This window comes from Schistocerca nitens, chromosome 12, assembly GCF_023898315.1.
Source record: "Schistocerca nitens isolate TAMUIC-IGC-003100 chromosome 12, iqSchNite1.1, whole genome shotgun sequence".
NCBI lineage: Eukaryota > Metazoa > Arthropoda > Insecta > Orthoptera > Acrididae > Schistocerca > Schistocerca nitens.
Window position 1 is genome coordinate 147,676,738 of NC_064625.1, and position 26,191 is coordinate 147,702,928.

Genomic DNA, 26,191 nt, shown 5'->3' on the forward strand with positions numbered 1-26,191 from the left:
GTACCGAAGATATTCTTGTCTGTAAGATACTGACCTAATTTTTTCTCAGCCTGTCACTTAATAAACTTAACAAACCACTTTTTCGGAATTGTCTCGCAGTTGTGTCTCCATAGCATGTTAGTGAAGTGCTACTGCGTAAACTCCACTGTGTTTTCGCCAAAGAAGCAAATTTTAATATGGCAACCAGAGAAATGTGTAGGATACGAAGAGATACTGGCAGAAGTAAAGGTGTGAGGACCGGGTGTGAGTCGTGCTTTGATAGCTCAGATGGCAGAGCACTTGCCCGCGAAAGGCAAAGGTCCCGAGTTCGAGTCTCGGTCGGGCACACAGTTTTAATCTGCCAGGAAGTTTCACAATTTTGTTTTTTAACCCAAACACTGAAACATGTTTCACTGCAGTTGCAGCATCTTCAGTGGGCTTTTATTTTATGACTGCTAAAGATAAAGAATGTTCTTTACTGTTTGTATACATGTAACTATTAGTTTTTAAATCGTAATTACAGATATTTGAAAAACACACAAAAAATTATATCTTTTTACCACATGGTGTTGTTTTTCTGATGTATTGTGTTTCTACAGTGACTGTTTTGTTTCACAGTTTGTCATCTGCAACCACTTACACCTTAAAGTAGATAAATTGTTTAAGGCAAAATTACGATTTGAAAATTGTTATGGCTATGCCTGAAATGAATTAATTCTGTGTGTGTGTGTGTGTGTGTGTGTGTGTGTGTGTGTGTCTATTTAGATCACTTACGTTTTCTTTTTCCTCATCTTCATCACTGTCAAACACTATATACTGAGCTGTCACTGTCACTGTCAATGTCACTGTCACTCTTTCACTGTTTACCAGATGTAACAACAAACATGGCGGACAGTGGAATAGTTGAAGGTGTCAAAACAAGATGGCTGACGGTGGAACAGTTGAAGGTGTTCCTGGCGGTTGTTCTGAAGCTTTCAGAGGTGACTGTGCATTTTGTGTGTGTGTGACCAGAGAGAGAGAGAGAGAGAGAGAGAGAGAGAGAGAGAGAGAGCAGGTTTGAGGATTCATTATTATTATTATTATTATTATTTCTTTCTTGTCTCAGACGTTATGGCTCAAATGGCTCTGAGCACTATGGGACTCAACTGCTGAGGTCATTAGTCCCCTAGAACTTAGAACTAGTTAAACCGAACTAACCTAAGGACATCACAAACATCCATGCCCGAGGCAGGATTCGAACCTGCGACCGTAGCGGTCTTGCGGTTCCAGACTGCAGCGCCTTTAACCGCACGGCCACTTCGGCCGGCCTCAGACGTTATGTCTGGTTAAAAATGGAAAGTGACGCGGACCTTGATCAAGCGTGACTTCCTTTTAACTGTACAGTATATGTTACATTGCCTTTAGGAACTTTCGGGTAATTGAACAAGTGTCAATAATTACAGATTTCTGTAAATGTTGTGTATACTTGTTATCTGTATCCAGTTGTGTTGGTTCCTAGGTTTGTTGCTTGGTAATAACAGAACATGAGGTGTGGATTAATTTCATCTGACCATCTCATCCTCTGTCTTTGTTTTCCTTCTAGGGTGGTTGCAGGAAGCATATCCTGCAAAACACCTCTATTTGGATTTAAATCATTTTCCAGTTGGCTAGCAGTGTCGTTACCATTGTGGGCGGGCATAGGGTTGAAGCGTCGTCCCCGACCATGACGGCGCTTGTCCGAGGCTTCTTTAGTTCTGTCGTGAACCAACTAATCACACTAGAAGGGGGGTTAGCCCTATTAGTGGTTTGTTCTTTTCGTCGCCTTTTACGACTGGCAGAACATACCGGAGGCCTATTCTTTTCCCGGGCCTCCTCATTATTATTAATGTTATTATTATTATTATTATTATTACAACAAGTATTTTTGTGTGCGTCTGTGTGGAGGGGGGAAGGGGTGAGAGCTCTATAGGTTGGTCTTGTCTAATAATTTTGTTTTTACAGCTGGTAAACAGTGAAAGTGTGACAGTGGCAATGACAAAGTGATGAAGATGAGGAAAAAGAAAACGTTAAGTGATGTAAATAGACACACACACACACACACACACACAGAATTAATTAATTTCAGGCATAGTCGTAACAATTTTCAAATCGTAATTTTGCCTTAAACAATATATCTACTTTAAGGTGTTAGTGGTAGCAGATGAGAAACTGTGAAACAAAAGAGTCACTGTAGAAACACAACACACAAGAAAAACCACATGATGTGGTGAAAAGGAATGAATTCATAATTTTTTCTTTCAAATACCTGTAATTACGATTCAAAAACTAATAGTTACATGTATACAAACAGTAAAGAACATTCTTTATCTTTAGCAGTCATAAAATAAAAGCCCACTGAAGATGCTGCAACTGCAGTGAAACATGTTTGGGGTAAAAAACAAAATGGTGTTTTGCTAAAGGTGGCCACCATCCAAAAACATATGTAAAGAGGGGAATATTTTTCGATATAGTTATTATGCAAAATTTCATTATCTACAGTGGTATTCCACTAACTACAAACTTTTTCAATGAAAGAATGTAATTCTTTAGGGGCCATTGATAGCTCAAGAAATAAGAAACGCTATACGCTTTTGAATGACGTAAGTGAAGACACTACACGTTTATTTTTGTACCGAAGATATTCTTTTCTGTAAGATACTGACCTAATTTTTTCTCAGCCTGTCACTTAATAAACTTAACAAATCACTGTTTCGGAATTGTCTCGCAGTTGTGTCTCCATAGCATGTTAGTGAGGTGGTACTGCGTAAACTCCACTGTGTTTTCGCCAAAGAAGCAAATTTTAATATGGCAACCAGAGAAATGTGTAGGTTTTACTTGAAATTCGTCACTCATGACGCTTCTCTGAAAGTTACAGAATGTTAACAAAACCAAGCGAGAATAATACGCTGCATTTTAGCGGAATTCGTTTAAGATACTAACCCAAGCCGATGTGACAGATCTTGAATGGTCACCATGCAAGTGTGGGCGTGTAGAGGCTCCACTTAATATTTACAAAGAGTGTGAGCGTAGGCTTCAGATCAGAACGGCACTACTCCTCCAGCGCTCGGCATTTCCCCTACAGCGCCTGCCCGTAACCCCCACCACTATCTCTCTCGCCCCACACCTTCACTGCCCATTGCGTATCTACCAGCTATGGTGTTCTGCGCGGACTCCACTGTCTGCATTTTACGTCACCTATAGGAGAGTGACCTGGGCTAACATCCTAGAAGGTACACTACTCGCCATTAAAATTGCTACACCAAGAAGAAATGCAGATGATAAACGGGTATTCATTGGACAAATATATTATACTAGAACTGACATGTGATTACATTTTCACGCAATTTGGATGCATAGATCCTGAGAAATCAGTACCCAGAACAACCACCTCTGGCCGTAATAATAGCCTTGATACGCCTCGGCATTGAGTCACAGAGCGTGGATGGCGTATACAGGTACAGCTGCCCACGCAGCCTCAACACGATACCACAGTTCATCAAGAGTAGTGATTGGCGTATTGTGACGAGCTAGTTGCTCGGCCAGCATTGACCAGACGTTTTCAATTGGTGAGAGATCTGGAGAATGTGCTGGCCAGGGCAGCAGTCGAACATTTTCTGTATCCAGAAATCCCCGTACAGGACCTGCAACATGCGGTGGGTGCATTATCCTGCTAAAATGTAGGGTTTCGCACGGATCGAATGAAGGGAAGAGCCACGGGTCGTAACACATCTGAAATGTAACGTCCACTGTTCAAAGTGCCGTCAATGCGAACAAGAGGTGACCGAGACGTGTAACCAATGGCACTCCATACCATCACGCCGGGTGATACGCCAGTATGGCGATGACGAATACACGCTTCCAATGTGCGTTCACCGCGATGTCGCCAAACACGGATGCGACCATCATGGTGCTGTACAGAGAACCTGGATTCATTTTGCCATTCGTGTACCCAGGTTCGTCGTCGAGTATACCATCGCAGGCGCTCCGTTCTGTGATGCAGCGTCAAGGGTAACCGCAGCCACAGTCCCCGAGCTGATAGTCCGTGCTGCTGCAAACGTCGTCGAACTGTTCGTGCAGATGGTTGTTGTCTTGCAAACATCCCCATCTGTTGACTCAGGGATCGAGACGTGGCTGCACGATCCGTTATGCGGATAAGATGCCTGTCATCTCGACTGCTAGTGATACGAGGCCGTTGGGATCCAGCACGGCGTTCCGTATTACCCTCCTGAACCCACCGATTCCATATTCTGCTAACAGTCATTGGATCTCGACCAACGCGAGCAGAAATGTCGCAATACGAAAAACCGTTATCGCGATAGGCTACAATCCGACCTTTACCAAAGTCGGAAACGTGATGGTACGCATTTCTCCTCCTTACACGAGCCATCACAACAACGTTTGACTAGGCAACGCCGGTCAACTGCTGTTTCTGTATGAGAAATCGGTTGGAAAGTTTCCTCATGTCAGGACGTTGTAGGTGTCGCCACCGGCGCCAACCTTGTGTGAACGCTCTGAAAAGCTGATCATTTGCATATCACAGCATCTTCTTCCTGTCGGTTATGTTTCGCGTCTGTAGCACGTCATCTTCGTGGTGTAGCAATTTTAATGGCCAGTAGTGTATTACCTTAAACTGCATATACCCGTTTGCGTCACTCTCCTGGTGCTGACGGTCACTACGGTGACGACGGTCCGGGCAGAGGGCGTCGTCCGTGTGCCTACGGCGGCTCCCGGCATGCAGCGCCACTTTGCGCCGCCGTTAATCTGATAAACCGGGATCGGCTTTCAGCCCAGACGCCACGCCACGCAGCGCCACGCCGGTGCCGGCTGGCCAAACGTTTTCCCAAGCGCGTTTCACCGTCCGCCGCGCCCATTCAGCGGCGCCCGCTGCCGGCCAGCGCTAATTCTTTATCTCGCTCCCTCCGGCGCGCGTCACACGGCTGTCCCGCTCTGTCTTTTTTATCTTCCGGGGACTGGTTCAGTTGACGCGACAGGGGGTACCGCCGGCTTTCTCTCGCGCCGTACAGAGGGGTGGGGGCCCCACACACACCTGGCGGCGCCCACAGTCAACTGCCACCACCAGGGAGTCTGGGGGAACCGAACAGTTTTACGGCATCACCCCTGTCATTATCAAAGATGCTGGAACCCACTGTGACCCGATTCTTACCGCCTGTTTTTACGCAATGCAGACTCTTCTCACACTACTTTCCTGGTCTGAATACATTTCGGCGCATCTGTGCCATCATCAGTGCGTTTCTATATTCATCTAAATGTTAATTACGACCAAACCACCGATTCTTCAAGGCATCGAACTGCCATGTGCAAAACACCTTCAAACGTCTAATTACTTTACAGACGATTTAATTAGGTACATACCTGGCCTTGCCTTGCTGAAAAGTAATTTTTAACAACATACTAGGGATATGTTTTTAATGTGTTAACAGGGTCACTGGCTTACCTTAGTTTTTTGTAAGTGGTCAGCGAGTCACATTTGCCTGTGCCTTTCTTTTACGTCCTTTGTCGGTTTACTTTTGTTTTAATCTTATGTATAACATCTGTCACTCTTTCTCCATTGTTTTAGAGCATGTAAGGTAGAGTGATTGTGTGCTCGATTATAGCGCATGAATGTGAAAAACTTTCGAGGTTTTAGCCCCATTCATTTGTCTTAATAAATGTAAGAGCGCTGATGACATCGCCATCGAGCGCCCACAAGTGCCAAACACAACACACGCACACATCTTCTGGAAAGTGGTGTTCCTACTTATAAGTTGATGACAATCATTGGAATCTGAGCATAGGTTAGAGGCAGACTGTCACCACGAAACCCTCGGGTAATGGAAGCTGGCTTGAGATTTCGACTTACCATCCACCATTTACCGCTAGCACTATATCACAGAGATCAGAGTTTTGTTTGGTGTAGCGCCAAGAGCCAACACTGAGTGCTATGCTGTGGTGCCCAGTGATGGATGTCGCTAGAGTTAGTGGAGGTCACATGAGGTTTCTTACGTATAATCTGATTTATTATAAATGAAAATATTTGTTTTTCTATAATTTAAAAATTTCACATGTGGGTAAAACAAAACATTTTTTTCGTATTTGATGCGGGTTTTGTAAAATGATCGCTAACAACCTTTGTGATTTCTATAAATCTTCCAGCAGGCAAATATTACAGAATTTTAGGTGATTTTCTATTTGCCAAAGTGCAAACAGTGTTGGTAACAAGACTTCTGACTGTTACTTTCGTACGTCACTGTACGTGCAGAACACGCCACGATATAATGTGTGTGTGTGTGTGTGTGTGTGTGTGTGTGTGTGTGTGTGTGTGGGTGTGTGTGTGTGTGTGTGTGTGGGTGGGTGTGTGGGTGGGTGGGTGGGTGGGTGTGGGTGTGTGTAGTTGGGTGTGTATCTCGCGAAAGAGGATAAGTTGGCCAATCTGAGACAAAGTCATATTTCCCGTGCCGCAGTGGGAGCAACATGTGTAGGCAGATGAATTAAGCTCCAAATAACGTCAAGAGCTTGCTATAGAATCGTCTGCAGCTAACCAGTGTTCTCTTTACGACTGAAGCAATTCAGTAATTATTGCCTACTCCCGCATCGTCGTCTGGGAACCGAACCCGGGTCTCCTGTATAGCAACCAGTCTGCTGGTCTGTCAGTTACTGAGGCGGACTTTGTAACGCATATCCTGTACATTTAAGTGAAAGTCGCTAACTAAATAATAACACCAGTCATATAATATTTTAACTCCTGTGTCATTTCATTAACCTCAGTCATAATTATCTGTGCCACGATCCTGCACTTTTCGTAATGCAACGGAACAGAGTATCGTGAAACAATAGTTTCTCAGCGAAAGAAATATATTTGTATTATGTTGCCAGTTTTTTGTTGTTGTAAAACGAGCTGGATTGTTATCTAATAACATCTCAGTCAGTCAGTCAGTTCGTTTGTTTCATGTAGCAATTAGAAACACTGAAGAGTATTGTAGTTTGAGTGAAACAGCTTTTAAAGTAACAGAAAAATAAATTACACTACCGACCTTTAACATTGCTACACCTGGAAGATGATGTGCTACAGACGCGAAATTTAACCGACAGGAGGAAGATACTATAATATGCAAATGATTAGCTTTTCAGAGCATTCACACAAGGTTAGCGCCGGTGGCGACACCTACAACGTGCTGACATGAGGAAAGTTTCCAACCGATTTCTCATACACAAAGAGCAGTTGACCGGCGTTGCCTGGTGAAACCTTGTTGTGATGCCTCGTGTAAGGAGGAGAAATACGTACCATCACGTTTCCGACTTTGATAAAGGTCTGATTGTAGCCTATCGCGATTGCGGTTTATCGTATCGCGACATTGCTGCTCGCGTTAGTCGAAATCCAATAAATGTTAGCAGAATACGGAATCGATGGGTTCAGGAGGGTAATACGAAACGCCGTGCTGGATCCCAACGGCCTCGTATCACTAGCAGTAGAGGTGACAGGCATCTTATCCGCACGGCTGTAACGGATCGTGCAGCCACGTCTCGATCCCTGAGTCAACAGATGGGGACGTTTGCAAGACAACAACCATCTGCACGAACAGTTCGACGACGTTTGCAGCAGCACGGACTATCAGCTCGGAGACCGTGGCTGCGGTTACAGACAGGAGCGCCTGCGATGGTGTACCCGACGACGAACCTGGGTGCACGAATGGCAAAACTTCATTTTTTCGGATGAATCCAGGTTCTGTTTACAGCATCGTGATGGTCGCATCCGTGTTTGGTGACATCGTGGTGAACGCACATTGGAAGCGTGTATTCGTCATCGCCATACTGGCGTATCACTCGGCGTGATGGTATCGGGTGCCATTGGTTACACGTCTCGGTCACCTCTTGTTCGCATTGACGGCACTTTGACCAGTGGACGTTACATTTCAGGTGTGTTAAGACCCGTGGCTCTACCCTTTATTCGATCCCTGTGAAACCCTACATTTCAGCAGGATAACGCACGACCGCATGTTGCAGATCCTGTACGGGCGTTTCTGGTTACAGAAAATGTTAGACTGCTGCCCTGGCCAGCACATTCTCCAGATCTCTCATGAACTGTAAACGTCTGGTCAATGGTGGCCGAGCAACTGGCTCGTGACAATACGCCAGTCACTTCTCTTGCTGAACTGTGGTATCGTGTTGAAGCTGCATGGGCAGCTGTACCTTTACACGCCATCCGAGCTCTGTTTAACTCAATTCCCAGGCGTATCAAGGCCGTTATTACGGCCAGAGGTGGTTGTCCTGGGTAGTAATTTCTCAGGATCTATGCACCCTGTTTGTGTGAGAATCTAATCACATGTCAGTTCTAGTATAATATATTTGTCCAATGAATACCCGTTTATCATCTGCATTTCTTCTTGGTGTATCAATTTTAATGGCCAGTAGTGTAAATGCAATAATATTGTTAAACTAAAACAATATTATGTTAAACTTTTGTGTTTCAGGATTGATCTTATGGGTGTTTTTATTGCTAGTATGACTTATTAAAGAAATCATCACAGCTGTATTGATACACATTTATTGTGTAAAAATAGGTTTCGTCCTTTGAACCATCATCAGTTTGCCTGCTATTAAACAAAACGAGAAATTAGGTTAAAATCTGTAGTAACTTAAAAAAAAATAGGCAATTCACACTGTCAACAGAGGCGACTCAGTACCTCTTAGTCGAAGAGAATAATTATGCAACAGATTTTCACACAATGATTGACGGAATATTTTCCTCCTATTTTTTACCCCTTTTCGCATGTGACAGCAAGTGTATGTAATACCTTAGCCTAATTCTGAATTCATGGTTAATATTGGGTGATTATAATTATACTGACAGTGTTTCGGGTACTCTATACGTCGCACGACGCTGAAATCGCGTCCCTATGTTCATTATCCGGTGTGGTTGCAGAGTTGCTAAAAAAAAAAAAAAAATAATAGTTACTCTTCTGCAAAGATATGAATATACTGTCCTATAAGCAGTCAGAATGTGAAATGATTCCTCTTAGTATGCTGTTTCTCTCTTGGCGACACGTGTTGGTGTCTTTTGTGATGTGAGTGTTGGTGTAAAGCATGAAGAAGGTTGAAGTTTTCCGCACGAAGAGCAATGTATATTGAGAAGAAAAACTGTACATTCCTGGGAAAGTTATTTTATGAGAACGGCAGCAATAGAAGCGCAGCATTGCTGAAATATCGCCGACGGAAACAGCTGGAAGAGGACCATGTCAATAAATGGGCTAGAGAGGATGAACACGAAATTTGAAGAAACTGTTGACTTGGGCGATGCAGCGGGCAGAGAGAGAGAGGCGGCGCATTCCCATGGCAGTTACTGATGAAGTTGCTGTAGTTATAGCCAACCGTTCAGCAAATGCCTCAGATTTTCCAGCCAGTGCTCGAACTGTGGCACGGGAGTTGTTTCTCCCCTGGTCAAAAGTTCAAAATAATTTGCGGCGCATTATACGCTGGTGTCACAACAAGATTCAGAATGTGCACCAAATGAAGTCGCAAGATAGGCTCCATTTCCATGACTTCGCCCTTCGATTTTTGGCACGCATGGAGATGGATGACATATGGCTGGGGAATATTCCTTAGGCGGACGTGGCACATTTTACTCTACACGGTGCCGTCAATGCACGGAAGTGTCACATACGGGGTTCTGCAACAACATCCTCTCCACTCAGCTTATGTGACTGTGTCGTGTAGTTTCACAAGGTCCTTGTCCGCCCCCTGTAGCTGAGTGGTCAGCGCGACAGAATGTCAACCCTAAAGGCCTGGGTTCGATTCCCGGCTGGGTAGGTGTTTTTCTCCGCTCAGGGACTGGGTGTTGTGTTGTCCTAATTATCATCATTTCATCCCCATCGACGCGCAAGTCGCCGAAGTGGCGTCACATCGAAAGTCTTGCATCCGGTGAACGGTCTACCCGACGGGAGGCCCTAGCCACACGGCACAAGTTCCTTCATTCTCGGTCCTTTGTTCTTCGAGGAGAGAACGCCTCGCGGGCCTATTAGGTGTACAGGTGCATCTACACCTTGTGCAACACATGATTTCAGCTTTGCAAGAACATAAATGTGTCCACACCACTATTTTCATGCAAGATAGGCGACGGTACTTGTGGCGTGGCAGGTGAGAGGTTTGCTTCGAGAAACCTTCGGTAACAACTGCATAATCTCTTGGCAACGTCAAGATGTCTGGTCTTTCAGATCTGTTGACGTAAATCCATTGACTTCTGGTTGTAAGGATATATGTAAGATCGTGTCTGCCATGGGTGTACACGGACTTTTCCTGATCTGAAGGATAGCATACGACGACATATCGCTTTGATTACACGGTCAGTTTAATTATAACCACCCGGGGAATAAAAGAAACGGATCTAAACTGAAGCATTACCAATGCCATGATAGTTTTCCTTGTCATTCAGAAGAAGCTGGAATAAGTTATTAATTAAGAAATGACTTGTGCACTACCCCCGCTATTCGGAAACGACTGCCGTAATCTTTTTGATCCAGTTAGGGTCACGCGATCACAGTTACTTGCATAGCCGATTAGAGTAGGAAAAATGTTACACGAAACAGGTGAAATACACAAGTAGCACGAAGCTGCGATTCTCCAGCTCCTGGAATCATGGCCTGGGGACCTACCGGATTTGACAGTAGGACTAATTTGGTAAATGTTACAGGAGGACAGCGTGTTCAGCAGTTCATGCAAGGGAGGTAAAACTCGTTCTCATACCCTTCGTAACTGGAGTATCAAAAAAGCATATTCCAGCAAGATAATGCGTGACTCCACACTGCAGATCACACCAAGAAAGCCACGAGAATCGTACGGATTCTTGACTGTTCTTCTCAGTCCTCTGATTTTCCACCCGATGAGCGTGTCTGTGGTGCGATGGGAAGAAGTGCACTTCCATACCATCTTCCAGCTAACAATGTTCATGACATGATACGGTTGAGTTTCAGGCATAACGAGAAAGGCATCAAGATAGCATCTCGAAGCAGTACGCCTCGATGCAATAACGGATACCATAGTCAGCGTCACACGTCATACTGATGTTGATGTTACACATCAGTTTGAAATGGAATGAATCTACAGTCGTTTAATACCTACTATGTGACAAAAATCTAGTAAAAATTTGACAAACATGGCGCCGATGCTTTCTGCTATAATACTTTCCATTTCCGTCAGTGCTGAAAGCACAGCTATGTGAACCCGATGCGTCGGAGAAACGGGTAAATATTACGGAAGTATAACGCTCTTTCCCTTTTGTCTATATCACGTACCTACACGTGGTCGCTACGGTTATTTCGGATTTGACGTTGGTAATGCTAATGGATGGTCGTATGCCCTTCCTGTTGCCAACCTGGGATGGAAGATGTGTATCACAAGTGTCTGTGTCTAACGCCATCCCATGTGAAAGTTTGAGAACATTTTCTGAATGTTTGCGAACCACCTAACAGAGCCCGGTATTCATTTATTCGGGTGTGAGAAACAGCCTAAGTCCACATGACCTGGTCGTTAATCCGGAGCGCCTGCTCGAATGGCGAAAGTGGCGTCCTATTGCGCACAGTTATTCGGCCGGGTAAGGGAAGTATAATATCGACCAGCGGAACAATGCTGCTATGGGAGCACAAAAAAGGACAATAAGCTCCTGTTTATAAAAAGACTGACTGAAAAGTGGGGTACGGGTTGCCTCATTCTGTCTTCCTTAATACCTTTAAAATTTTTCTCGAAAGTTTCGGCATGCGAACATGCAACTCACCTCTCACTCGCACAAGCTTCCCTACCTGTAACTCGCTCTCCCTATTGTTCCCTCCACTATCTTATTCCTTCCTTCCCATTGCTGCTGCTGCTGCTTCTTCTGTCACTATCCTTCTCCTGCTCGTTGTCATTGTCATAAACTGTCTCTCATTATCACTTCCAATTTCTCCTTCTCTTTATTCCTCTGTCACTCGCACTGTCCTCCAGTCTTCTCCTACAAGTGTACGTCACTGTCAACTATACCCGGGCCGCTGAGACATGTCACTTAAAGATTACTCTCCAAGCGCCGTAGAGTTGGTAGTATAACTAACAAACAAGTGAGGAACGGGAGGCGCCGCGTCTTCTGAACCAACAACAGCACCGAACAAAAGCCGGTTCCGGCGTCGACGCTACCACGTTGCCGGCTTCCGTGTAAACATTGTATGTTAGTGCGCGAACGCCTGCTGTTGTGTTGTGTTACCGCCTCGAGTACACTTTTTGTTTGTTAAACAATGTCACTTGGTCGTTCACCAAGCGACAATCCGTTGCGCCGTGGAGTGCCATTAGAAAGTCAGGCTTTGGAATTGCTACGGCGGACGCGTGGGTTTTACGAGCAAGAAAAAGAATTTGTGTCTGTTCATCGGCATGCGTCGATTCCTGCCGATAAAGTTTTAGAGCGTACTTCGAAAACTCTACGACTCAGTGGAAGAACAGTTATAAGGAAAGAGGTGCTACTTTAAGACTTACAAGACAGTGAAGTAAACTGTGTGGAAGAAAGCCCCTGTGGAAGAAACAGTGTGTTTTTAAGTACTCCGGGCAAGAAAAAAAGCAGCCGCGTCCTGTTACAGATATTGATTCTTTCCAATCCGATACAATTCGTCGGCACATATACAGGTACTATAAAAGGACGGCACATATTCGGATACTATAAAAGGAAAGAATACCCCACAATAGCGAAGTTGATAGTTTCTTTAAAAGAAAGTGAACTTTTGTCAGGGGGGAAAACGTCACATAAGATGATATTAAAAAGTATTGGCTTCCGTTTTAAAAAGTTAGATGGACGAAAACTGTTACTAGAAAAAGCTCATGTCGTTGCAGCTCGTACCATTTTCTTACACAAAATTGTAGGAAAGGACACACACTCAGTCATCATATGGTTAGACGGAACCCGGGTCAGCGCTGGAGAATCAGTTGAGAAATGCTGGACAGATGATACTCCGAATAGCAGCGGTCATCGGCCAACAGGAAGAGGATCAAGATTAATTGTGGCCCACGCAGGGTCTTCAAACAGCTTTGTGCCTGAAGGACTTCTAGTTTATCGATCGAAAAACAAACGGTAACTATCATGAGTATATGGACCACCCACGGTTTCTACAGTGGTTTAAAAATTTGTTGCTCCAGTTTAGTGTTCCGGCAGTTTTTGTGATTGACTGCGTTTTGGAGCATATTAGATAGAGTATTCTTTCACGTGAGTATTGATGTATAAATCTTCGTATATCCATAATTGAAATGGACGATTTGGGACGTCAGCTAGTATAATATATGTTAAAAAATGACGAAATTCCTCTAGCTGTACTAAGGTGTTACAACATCATCTTCAGGCTCATACTTGTTGACAGCAACCGTATGTGTCTAACATTAGTAGTCAGTGGTGAGATAGGCGTGTTCCATGCGGAAGGCAAGCAGTCGAAATATCGAAGTTTCCGATGTATCGGTACATCATCGCAATGCCTGTAGTCGCAGCCACCGGTATCTTCCCTCGTATTTGGAGCCTTCGGAACACGCACAGACACACACCAGCCGCTCCTGGAACGTCACACAGAACGCTTCGCCTGCGCCACACGGCCCGGCCTGCTTACGTGGAGTGGAGCCACCTTGGCCGGCGCGCCGCAGCAATTGCCGCCATCCGGTGGTGGCGCGTTGCGTAGGCCGCGCGGCCGCCGCTCCGGGGCCAGGTGGGGGCGGGGCAGGGCAGGGCAGGGCAGGAAGGTAACAATGAACCCGCCCCGCCACTACCTGTGTACAGCGCGGACCAGCGCCCCTGCAGCACGCCGCCAGCGGCGGCAGCATCGGCCGGGTCGCGCGGCGCTGTACTGTAGTTTACGGACTATAAGGCGCACGTTTTTCTTCTAAACATTGCCTCCGAAATTCAGGCCCGTCCTATACTCGAAAACAATATACACCGAAGAGACAAAGAAACTGGTATACCTGCCGAATATCGTGTAGGGGCCCCCGAGGGCACGCAGAAGTGCCGCAACACGATTCTGGTAAGGTCTGAAGTAGTGATGGAGCGAACTGATACCATGAATCCTGCATAAACCCGTAACAGTACGAGGGAGTGCAGATTTCTGAACAGCACGTCGCGAGGCATCCCAGATATACTGAATAAAGTTCGTGTCTCGAGAGTTTGTGGCCAGCGGAGGTATTTATCTGTAGCAATTCTGAACGTGTGGGGTGTCGCATTCTCCTGAATGGATATGAATAGATGCAGGTGATCAAGCAGGTTGCCTACCTCCGTGTTACCCGTCTGGACGCATCAGGGGTTCATATCACTCCAATTGGAAATGCCCCACACCACTACAGACTCTCCACCAGCTTGAACAGTTCCGTCCTGACAGCCGGCCGGGGTGGCCGAGCGGTTCTAGACGCTTCAGTCTGGAACCGCGCCACGGCTACGGTCGCAGGTTCGAATCGTGGCTCGGGCATGGATGTGTGTGACGTCCTTAGGTTAGTTAGGTTTAAGTAGTTCTAAGTTCTAGGGGGCTGATGGCCTCAGATGTTAAGTCCCACAGTGCTCAGAGCCATTCGAATCATTTGAACCGTCCTGACATGCAGGGTCCATGGACTCATTGGGTTGTCTCCACACGCGTGCACGTCCATCCGCTCGATACAATTTGAAACGAGACTCGCCCGACCAGGCAACACGTTTCTAGTCATCAACAGTCTAATGTCGGTGTTGACGGACCCAAGCGAGGTGTAAATCTTTGTGTCTTGCTGTCATCAAGGGTACACGAGTGGGCCTTCGGCTCCGAATGCCCACATCGATTGTCTTTCGTTGAATGGTTCGCACACTGATATTTGCTGATCGGCAAGCTCTGAAATCGGGAGCAATTTGTGAAAGGATTGCACTTCTGTCAGGTTTAAAGATTCTGTTCAGTCGTCGTTGGTCCCTTGTTTTCATGATCTTTTTCCTGCCGCAGCGATGTGTGGGGACTGATGTTTTACCGGATTCCAGAATGAGATTTTCACTCTGTAGCGCAGTGTGCGCTGATATGAAACTTCCTGGCAGATTAAAACTGTATGCCCGACCGAGACTCGAACTCGGAACCTTTGCCTTTCGTGCTTCGGTAGCTCAGATGGTAGAGCACTTTCCCGCAAAAGGCAAACGTCCCGAGTTCGAGTCTCGGTCGGGCACACACTTTTAATCTGCCAGGAAGTTTCATATCAGCGCACACTCCGCTGCAGAGTGAAAATCTCATTCTGGAAACATCCCCCAGGCTTTGGCTAAGCCATGTCTCCGCAATATCCTTTCTTTCAGGAGTGCTAGTTCTGCAAGGTTCGCAGGAGAGCTTCTGTAAAGTTTGGAAGGTAGGAGACGAGATACTGGCAGAAGTAAAGCTGTGAGGACCGGGCGTGAGTCGTGCTTCGGTAGCTCAGATGGTAGAGCACTTCCCCGCGAAAAACAAAATTTTGTTTTGCTAAAGGCGGACCCCATCCAAAACTACATATATTGGTAAAGCAAACACGGAAGAAAAGAGCTTCAGCCCCAAGATGATTACTCTCCTCTTTGTGTGCTATTATTTGCCAAAATCTCATTTTGGTATCTCACACCGTTTATGAAATATGATGAATGTTGTGGAGATTTCACCCTGGCTCTATCGCTGGTGTGATCGCAAATGAGAGTGCTATTTCAGATCACTTTTCTCGAGTTTGCTGACAGATAGAGACCTCCACCCAAGTCTAAAGAAAAATTTAATGCGTTAGCTAAATTTCATATGCAGTAACATATTACGAGATATGCACCAAAAGCAAAATCATAGCGACAGCTATTTTTCAGTGCAAAGTTTTTCGACTGTCGCGCAGTGTCTTAATTTCCATGTAAATATCACAATAACTGTGGACATTAACAAAATGACGGGCACATGATCATGAACCTGATATATAAAGCTAGATGTAATGCAAGCATAAATATTTTTACCAAGTGGTTTCTGTAAATTCGTTTTAGAAACATGGCAGGGCGTGCGCTTCGGTTCTGTCATAGCCGACAGGCCGAAAGGTGGCAAATGCTGTTAGCCTCCCTTCCGAACAAAAGAATGAACTCGCCCAGCGCTTTGGAGGAAAACTGGTGCGTGGGCATCGACCACCGTACCCTGTGCGGAGTCTAGGGTGAGTGGTGGTGATGACGAGGCAGCGGGCCCGGAGAGACACCGCTGACCGGGAGAAACGTTTTGTTCAGCTTCCGATACACACCACGTCGTCAGTAGTGCGAATGCCGGACATTTGCCACACTTGGCCCTTCGCCAGGTAGCTTGAGCAGCGATCCCTCAGGTAAGGGACGCCCTTCCTCGTACTTCTTCTGTCCGCTTTCAAACTGCCGTCTCCACATCTTACTCGATACATCAGTACGTAAGGGACCTCCTTCTTCGACATCTTGGCCAAATACAGAGCTTCTTTTCCGGAATCGAAATATTTACAACTTTTGGGAAACGAAAGCAATACCGACGATTATGTCAGTATGTAATTAGTTCTGCCAAGCATAAATATAGATTCCTCTGTCTGTACGGTAGCTTCCTTTCATGCTTACTGATTGCGATAGAAACAATCCATCGCCATGGGAGCAACGAGAAAGGAACGATGTAAAGAGAATGCGAATGTACGCTAATCATTTCTTTTTGATCACTGCATTTGTGCCTACTTTAATTACTACAACTGCATGCCCAAAAGACAATAAGGAAAGAAGAAATGGGTACGTGAATGTGTGAAAGGAAGAACGATGTACTCCCTATTAACTTACTCTGTAAAATGCGATACCCCTTGAGGTGAAACATTAGTTATTATGTGTAGCGGGATGATGTTCAAAACATGACTGAAAATACGTTAACTAAATAGAGATAAGAACATCTACGACTGACATGTCATTTAAAGTCGACTTACAATTTCAAAATGATAGAAATAAGGAAATGAAGTAATACACAATGCTATGCCTGTAACGTACGTTGTTGTTTTCATTGTTTAGCTCTGGTATTTACAGGATCACAGAGAAAGCGTCTTAGGTTTTGAACGGAAAAGCCGTAATTGCAATGGTCTGCACTGCAACAGAAACAAGAAGCACAACTTAAGGAAAAAGAATGTAATGTGTTTCAGCTTACAAGTGACATCGAAGCAGATAGTTGCTGTGACTTAGTATGAGCAGAGGTTTTATTCTACAACCGGAATAAACTAATAACTGGCTTCTTTTACCGACCCCCGGTCTCAGATGAAACAGTCGCTGAACAGTTCAAAGAAAACTCGAGTCTCATCACAAATAGGTACGCTACTCATACAATTATAGTTGGCAGTGACTTCAATCTACCTTCCGTATGTTGACAAAAATACATTTTCAGACCCTCTTGTACATAGAAAACGACTTCCGTAATTGTTCTAAACGCTTTTTTTAAAATTATTTTGAACAATTAGTTGACGAGACCATTCAAATTGTAAATGGTTACGAAAACACACTTGACCTCTTAGCCACAAATAATCCTGACCCTCTCGACGGATACAGGGATTAGTGAACACACAGTCGCAGCGAGGCTCAATTCTGTAACAAAGAAATTAACCAAAACTAAACGCGAAATAACCTATTTATAAAAGCAACTAAAAATTCCGTTGACGTTATTCTAAGAGGCAGTCTCCAATCCTTCCAAACTAGGTAAGTGAAGACCACATGTGACTTAAGTTCAAAGAAATAGTATCAAGAGCACTCGAGAGATTGATACCAAATAAATTAATAAGAGACAGATGGTACACAAAACAACACAGAAAGCTACTGCAGGAGCACCGAAAAAGGCAACTATAATTTAGACGAACGCAAAATCTCCAAGATGGGCGAAGTTTTACTGAGGCTGGAAATTTGGTGCGGATTTCAATGCGAGCTGTATTTAATAGTTTCCACAACGAAAGTCTCTCCAGAAATGTGGCGCAAAATCCAAAGAGATTCTGGTCCCATGTTAAGTAAACCAGCGGAAAGGCTCAGTAAGCGATGAGGAGGAACAGGAAGATGGGGAAATAAGGGACCCACCCCTTCGGAGCAGGTAAAATCGTGGCAAATCTCCGGCGTGGTAAATGTCCGCACATCATTCCGGCAACCGTGCCAGGTGTCGGCTAGCAGGCGGCTGCCTCCTTCCAGGCGAGGAGATGCTAGCGCAGCCACCCTCTACTGCTGACATCAGGACGAGTCAGTGCTAGCTTCAACGAATGGCTACTCCATTGTCCATTTTGGTCCAGTTTCGACGGGATCCTTTGTGATGTTTGCATCTTCTCGTCACCATGCAGGAAAGATGGATATACACATGATCCAGAGACCAAAGAAGAGTCTAAAGAATGAAGGCAAAGCGGTTCTCCACGTCCAGTTGAGAACACAAAGATCAGCAGACAAGTTGCTCACATCTGTGTTTTGGGACAGAGAAGGAATCTTAGTGACTGACTACTTGCAACATGGCGAAACCAGCACGGCGGAGTACTATGCTGGACTTCCCGACAAACTGAAGCAACAAGTGGTCTCCAAACGTCGAGGAAAGCTGAGAAAATAAAACTTGTCACTGCGAGGCAATGTCCATCCGCACAAGGCGGCCATCGCACATCAGAAATTGGTAGATCTTAACTCTGAAATCCTGAAACATCAAGTCCATTCACCTGACTTGGCCCCACCAGACTACTAACTGTCCATAAAACTCAAGAAACTAGTCGAGTGAAGACGATTTTTGGTCATCGATTAAGTCAGAAAGGCTGCAGATGAGTGATTTCCAGCACAAACGAAATGTTTTTCTATCCTTTTTTTTAGATGGGCTAAAGAAGCTAGAACAAAGACATAAATGCGTTGAGCTCAAGTGGGAATATGTTGAGTAAAAAAAAGTTTTTCAAACTAATGACAGCATTATATTCGTTACAAAGCCAAGGACTTATCAGCACACTCTCGTGTAGTCCGACTGTCACTTTACGTGACAAGTGGGTCCAGCAACGGTTCACACCCCGATCTTCGCGCCACGGCGTTTTGATCGCTGCGTAGCGCGGTGACAAAAAACAGAATGTACGAGGCTTGAATGAAAAGTAATGCCTCCACCTTCGCTAATTGGGTTTGGACGGGAATATTTTAATAAATCAAAAGCTGAAATAATCCTCAGAATGTCATCTTTAATTACCAATATTCACTTTTCCACAGTCCGCCCCCGGTAGCTGAGTAGTCAGCGCGACGGAGTGACAATCGTAAGAGCCCGGGTTCAATTCCCGGCTGGGTCGAGATTTTCTCCGCTCAGGGACTGGTGCTGTGTTGTCCTAATCATCATCATTTCATCCCCATCGACGCGCAAGTCGCCGAAGTGGCGTCAAATCGAAAGACTTGCACCCGGCGAATGGTCTACCCGACGGGAGGCCCCAGCCACACGACATTCACATTTTTTACTTTTCCACATAATCACCAGCCAAATGGATACATTTCAGCCAATGATGAACAACTTTTCTGAAGCCGTCACGGAAGAAGTTGACACTCTGTTTCCGCAACCACAGTCCCACAGTTCTCTCAACGTCTTCATCAGAAGCATAATGATGTGTCATCTCCTGTCACAATTGAATGAAGAAAGGCGCCACCTTTATTCTCGTAACGCCAGAGGAGTTACCTGGTAAATTTCAAGTCTGTGCACTTTCATTTCAGGAGTCTGCGCCCGGGTCACCCATCGTACATAGATCTTCCGATAGCCAAGCAAAAGATGATTCAGATGGCTCTGAGCACTATGGGACAACATCTGAGGTCATCAGTCCCCTAGAACTTAGAACTACTTAAACTTAACTACCCTAAGAACATCACCCATGCCCGAGGCAGGATTCGAACCTGCGACCGTAGCAGTCCCGCGTTTCCGGACTGAAGCGCCTAGAACCGCTCTGCCACCGCGGCCGGCAATAGCCAAGCAAAGCAATAATGTGTACCACACCCTCTTGTGAAACGCCATTTTCTTTCTTAGTGATACTACGATTGTCCTGAGTCAATCTGTGAACATTTTCCTTGTGAAACTCGGTGGTTACTGTCATAGGACGTCCAACTCTTTTGTTTGTCACGCAGGTCAGATGTTCCCGTCTCAAGATCTTTACACTTACTCGCCAACGACGCACAGTACTCACACCAAAACAATCACCATAAACTGCTTTCATTCACTGACGGATCTCCTTTCGGGTGACACCTTCTGCTGTCAAGAATTCAACGACTGCACGTTGCTTAAATCGCACTGACCGACCGCCTGCGCAGGGTTCCATACTGTACACAGTAACAACACAACCGTTCAATGCTAAGGCTTTCCGCCAACTGGAGCTGTAGAGAAGAGGCTACGGAACAAGCCAGACCTGCCGCATACTAGTGCTGCCAACTGTTGAAGTGAAATCAAAGGCGTACGGATATGTTTTATTTTATTAACTAGCTGAGTACGCGGCTTTCCGCAGGTGTGAATTTATTCCGATCTTCTGTTGGTCCGTCTCTTCCTTCCATCTACTCCTACCTCCACTCCCTGTCCATCTCCTCCTGCCTTTCTCACTGTCCATCTGCTCTTCCCACACTCTCTTTGTCCATCACCTCCTTTTCACATGTATCTCCTCTTCCCCCACCCCTCTAACTTCATCGCTCTTCCCTCTCACCTCGCTAATTCAATCTCCTTCTCTCTACCCAATCCTTCTCCCTCTCTACCAGATCCTCGTTCCACCTTCTCCTCCTCCTCCTCCTCTATCTGTTCACATCCTCCTCCTCATATTTGTTTCCATCTCGTCCTTCTCCCCTCTCCGTTCATCACCTCCTTCCCTCCTCCTCTCACCGCTACCACAATATCAAAAATGGTTCTAATGGCTCTAAGCTATATGGGACTTAACATCTGAGGTCATCAGTCCTCTAGAATTAGAACTACTTAAACCTAAGGACACCACACACATCCATGCCCGAGGCAGGATTCGAAACTGCTACCGTAGCAACAGCGCGGTTCCGGACATATAATAGCAGACTGGTGGTTCTAACACCACAGTATTTCTATCTAGAAGTAAGTAATGTATCACAACAAGTTGGGCTGAAATCGATCCATGGGTTTAGGGATAGCTTTCTTCACGCAACTTTTCCAAAGTACTCATATGTCACTTGTCACATATATTTGTACACATATTCCACCTGTATCTGTAGGGAAATTCGCCCTGCAGTTTCATTTTCACTCAGCTCTATGTTTATGACGTCATATCTCCGGAGCAATGTGACGTACAGTGACATAATATTGCTGTTACGAATAGAGTTGGTAGTAAAGTCGTAATAAATTAAAGCGTCAGGTCTGAGGTGGCAGTTTTACTGCATGAACATCAAAAATATTGTTAGTCATAAAAGTTTTTGCTTTTATCATTTTGTGGGGGTTTTCAGCGATGAAACGTTTCATAAATATTGGAAATAACATGTAAAGTTTGTTGCAGGTCTCCAAGTGCTCTCATTCTCAAATAATGGTTGAATAAAGCCAGCGGATTTGTGTGTGTTGAGCTACACTTGTTTCCCTCCACCACGCCTACCCCTTTGACAGGTACGTGGTTCACACCCCCACAGCGATTCTTTCCGCACAGTAAGTGATATTGAAAGGGTACAGTACCGCCCGACATTGAAAATAGGTGCAACATACTTCATTATTTTTGTCAGAACAACACATTTTTTTTTTCTAAAATAACTCAATTTCAATTAATACAGCGAAGCCGGATACCAGTGTGGGAAAGAATGACAATTTATTTATTTAATTGATCACATGTGCACTCCCACAAAATAAATCCCTACATCCAGTTTGGTGAGATCTGTGAAATGAATGAATGTATGGTCCTCTGCTAACCGCATATAGTGAATGTGAATATACGATCATCTTTGAGACGATCCTTTGGCCACCTTTGGTGGGACCAAAGAGATGAAATTTACCTGAGCTCTGAGCGCCTGAAATGTGGCTGACCAATACGGTAGCATGGTCTTCCCCCACCTCGACAGAGGTGCGAGATGACCTGGAGAACGGCCATGTTTCAGCACTCTGTCGCTGGATCTTGTGCTGTTGAGAGCTGTTTTAGTTGTGCTCCGTAAAGACAAAAGAGTGGAGACATGGTATGCATGTGAAATATTTAAGAGTAGTTTGAAATAATAATTTCTCTATTTCAGGAACTTTTGTGGGGAGAATTAAATGTCAGGCAGATAATATTAATGGTGATCGTAGCAATCTTCGGAAGTGACCAATGGTCACAATGAAACCACGTGTAGCAATAAGTTGAAATACTCCCGAGTGCTTAAGTTAAGCTGAATTACTAGCGTGTGTACAATAAGTTGAAATATTTAAGAAATAGCGTGTGTACCATAAGTTGAAATATTTAAGAAATGGCGTGTGCAGGACTTGAAATTAGAGACGAGTACTTCCACGTGGTGAGTACTGTGTGAGTCTCAATCTGTGTATGAGACAAAGGATAAAGAGAAGTACTCGCCCATGGTATCAGTTGAGGACTCGAGTGTGTGATGAATACGTTCTTAATATTACTTTGCGTGATATGATTCCGTGTGACGCTAGATTCAAACTCTGAGTGAGAAGCAAGGTGAGTCGTCCGTCTATCCAGCGACGCCACTTGGCTTGCATTGCACAGGAAGACGTGCATATATCTCCAGAGTTCATAGTAGGAAAGTAGAATTACAAAGTGGGGCAGTGTCGTGTGAAAGTGGGATAAATATTAATTGAAGTGGGAAAGCTGAAAGTGATAATGTTGTGACTATTCCCTGTGTTGTATTTCATGTTGTAGTGTAGTGTATGTCATGTAATTTGGGTATGTGTGGTTTGCATCGGAGAGTAGCATGGTAGTTTCAAAAGATTAGTGGGTTATGCTTGTTCCTTCTGTACCGCTCGATCTGGAGGATAGTTTCGTGATGATGATGATTGTGAGAGTCGAAGTGTGAGGTATAATAAAAGATCCACCATCCTATCCAGAAAGTGCACTGTAGCGTTAAAGAATTACGAGACCATAATATAGAGATTCACCAATGTAAAGCCATGCCCACTGGGCGGAATTTCTCATGTGTTATTGTTGTAGGTTATAGAATTTGTGTGTTTAGGTTAGAGAATTTATCGGAATAAATAAGATAGTGAAAAGAAAAAGATTGGTGGACTTTTCCTTCGAACTGCATGTTGTCATGATGTCCCGAATTTATAATGTGTGCGCCATTCATATTCAGTGCGGTGGCCACGTGTTGATAAAAGCCGTTAAATAAAAGACAAAAAAAGAAAATGTGGTATTGCCAGTGCGTAGTGTACAGTCAGAGTTCTGTAAATTACTGATAGTCATATGCGTGTTTCCGTTGCGTATTAATCATATAGGAGGATAACTTGTAACTTAAGTGTGAGTACTAGAGTTCATGTTACTCGATAAATAAGAATGAATCCACTCGCTTGGCAGACCACTCACCTTGCAGGCCTGACTGCTTGATGCCACAGTATGAGCAATGCATGTGGGTGCCTCTCAAAATGTGTACCAAGTCTTGCTGAAATAGTTCCAGTGGTTTAGGAGGAGAAGTGCGACATACATACGCACATACGTACATATATTTTAACAATATGTATGGTTTGTGGATTTTAGCTTCTGGCATTGCCTACGAAAAAAAGAGTTCCTTTATGTACTGTAAAAGGTAGAAACACATAAGCAGTAGTAGTAAGAGGTGCAAATACTGTAGTCTGCAGCTCTGTCGTGAGCAGTTTGTGAAAGTAGACGCACGTTTCTCAAATTGGTGATTGATTGGTAATCACTGTTTATTGCTGTACTAACAATGACGGCCAACGGCCTTGCCACAGTGGTAACACGGTTTCCCGTCAGATCACCAAAGTTAAGCGCTGTCGGGCTGGGCTAGCACTTGGATGGGTGACCATCCGGTCTGCCGAGCGCTGTCGGCAAGCGGGGTGCACTCAGCCCTTGTGAGGCAAACTGAGGAGCTGCTTGACTGAGAAGCAGCGGCTTCGGACTCTGAAACTGACATACGGCCGGGGGAGTGGTGTGCTCACCACATGCCCCTGCATATCCGCATCCAGTGACGCCTGTGGGCTGAGGATGAAGCGGCGGCCGGTCGGTACCGTTGGGTCTTCATGGCCTGTTCGGGAGAAGTTAATTTTTTTTTTTTTTACTAAGGATGATGAAAATGATGAAGAATACATTCTGTACCAACAGTTACATTACGAAAAATGTGCAACACATGTCACATTTAGGACAAGACCTGACAACTTTTTTTTTTCGACACTTATCAATCGTCATTTATTAAATGAATATGATTCATGATGCGTGACACGTTAGAAAGTACTTATGGGTCTGGGCGCAATTCAAAACATTTGTATAAATTAAATTTCAGTTTCAAGTAATACCCATGTGCTGCTTTCAGGCTGAAAACAGAAGCAAAAAATCCAGCTCTGATTCAAATACTGAAACTTCTGCAGAGCTTTCCACAACAGCTTTTTCAGTTGGAACTGTAGCTGATTTACAAACTCACAGTCAGGGAAAATAAAAATTAAAAAGTAAAATAATATCATTGAAAGGGAAAAAGCGTTATTTAAGAAATAAGGTAGCTTCATCGTCATTGAAGCTTGCACTTGTGAACAGTAGTGAATTTAAAAGTTTACGTAATAATTTTTTACCTAGAGATTTATCACAATTTGTTTCATCAGCCGTATTCCTTCGTAAAAGTGTTTTTATTATTATTATTATTATTATTATTATTATTATTTTTTTTTTTTTTTTTTTTTTTTTTTTTTTTTTTTTTGTCGGTTGGAGTAGTTCCGTTTCGTGCGAATGTCCATTTCGAGCAACAGTAATAAGGAGCTAACGTTTCGCGTTTACTCGGTTCCAGTATGGCTTCGAGCGGAACGCTTGACTTCGATAAAAATCGAAGTAGCCACCGCCTGCCTCTGTATCTCATGACGCGCTCTTCCCAGCGTTGCTTTGTTGCCAGGGGATAGGTGTGGAGTGGTGTGCGTGTTGAGGTCACAACACTTTTCTTCAATTTCTTCTACAAGATCGACGTTTCGACCCTTCTCAGTATCCTCTTCGCTATATTCTGGTGTTCCCTGTAGCGGGCACTGTCAAAGGCCAGTGTCGCCTTCACTTAAAAAGGGGCGTTTTCCCGCGTTTGTTCCGGAGAAGTGTGGTTACTGAGTAAAATTCCTTCCGACTACTAGGTACGTTGTTTGTGGTCCTCGCACACCGTGCGTGCCCGCCCGCGTATATTTGGGCGACTCTCTTGATGGTGGCAAGCCACAAAGCTGGAAGACCAAAGCGGACTTTTCTGCTGACGTTACACCCGATCCTGAAATTCTCAATTTTCCCGATTTTTTTCTGTAACGTTGGTTTCCGTGACCATCACATGTAAACTGTTGAAATGCATGTCTTGGCTGCACTTCTCCTGATGTTCCATAACCGCAGATATCGCTATTGTGAGGCTTCCGTGCTTTTAATATTTTTTTTTTACAGTCCTTTCCGTTCCCTCTATATATGTATGGTGCGATCAAAAAGATTCCGTTTGAGGTTGTTCCTGTAGCGTGTAGCCAACGTAGCGCGACTCCGATGCAGGTGTGTAAGTATCGACAATAGGCAAGGGATTTGTGTGCATTCGTGTATTTCTGACATGCGTGCGGTATATGCGGAAACGTGAATTACGGCAAATCTTTATCAAATGCATCGTGGTTGTTGCTCAAAAATCTCGGTCATTGGAGCATAATGCTATTTCAAATGGTTCAAATGGCTCTGAGCACTATGGGACTCAACTGCTGTGGTCATAAGTCCCCTAGAACTTAGAACTACTTAAACCTAACTAACCTAAGGACAGCACACAACACCCAGCCATCACGAGGCAGAGAAAATCCCTGACCCCGCCGGGAATCGAACCCGGGAACCCGGGCGTGGGAAGCGAGAACGCTACCGCACGACCACGAGATGCGGGCATAATGCTATTTAAATACACTGCTGGCCACCGTAAATGCAACACCAAGAAAGACAAGAGGTAGCACAACAAAATTTATTTTGTAGATAACATGTTGACCAAGTATGGCTCAAATGGCTCGGAGCACTATGGGACTCAACTGCTAAGGTCATTAGTCCCCTAGAACTTAGAACTAGTTAAACCTAACTAACCTAAGGACATCACAAACATCCATGCCCGAGGCAGGATTCGAACCTGCGACCGTAGCGG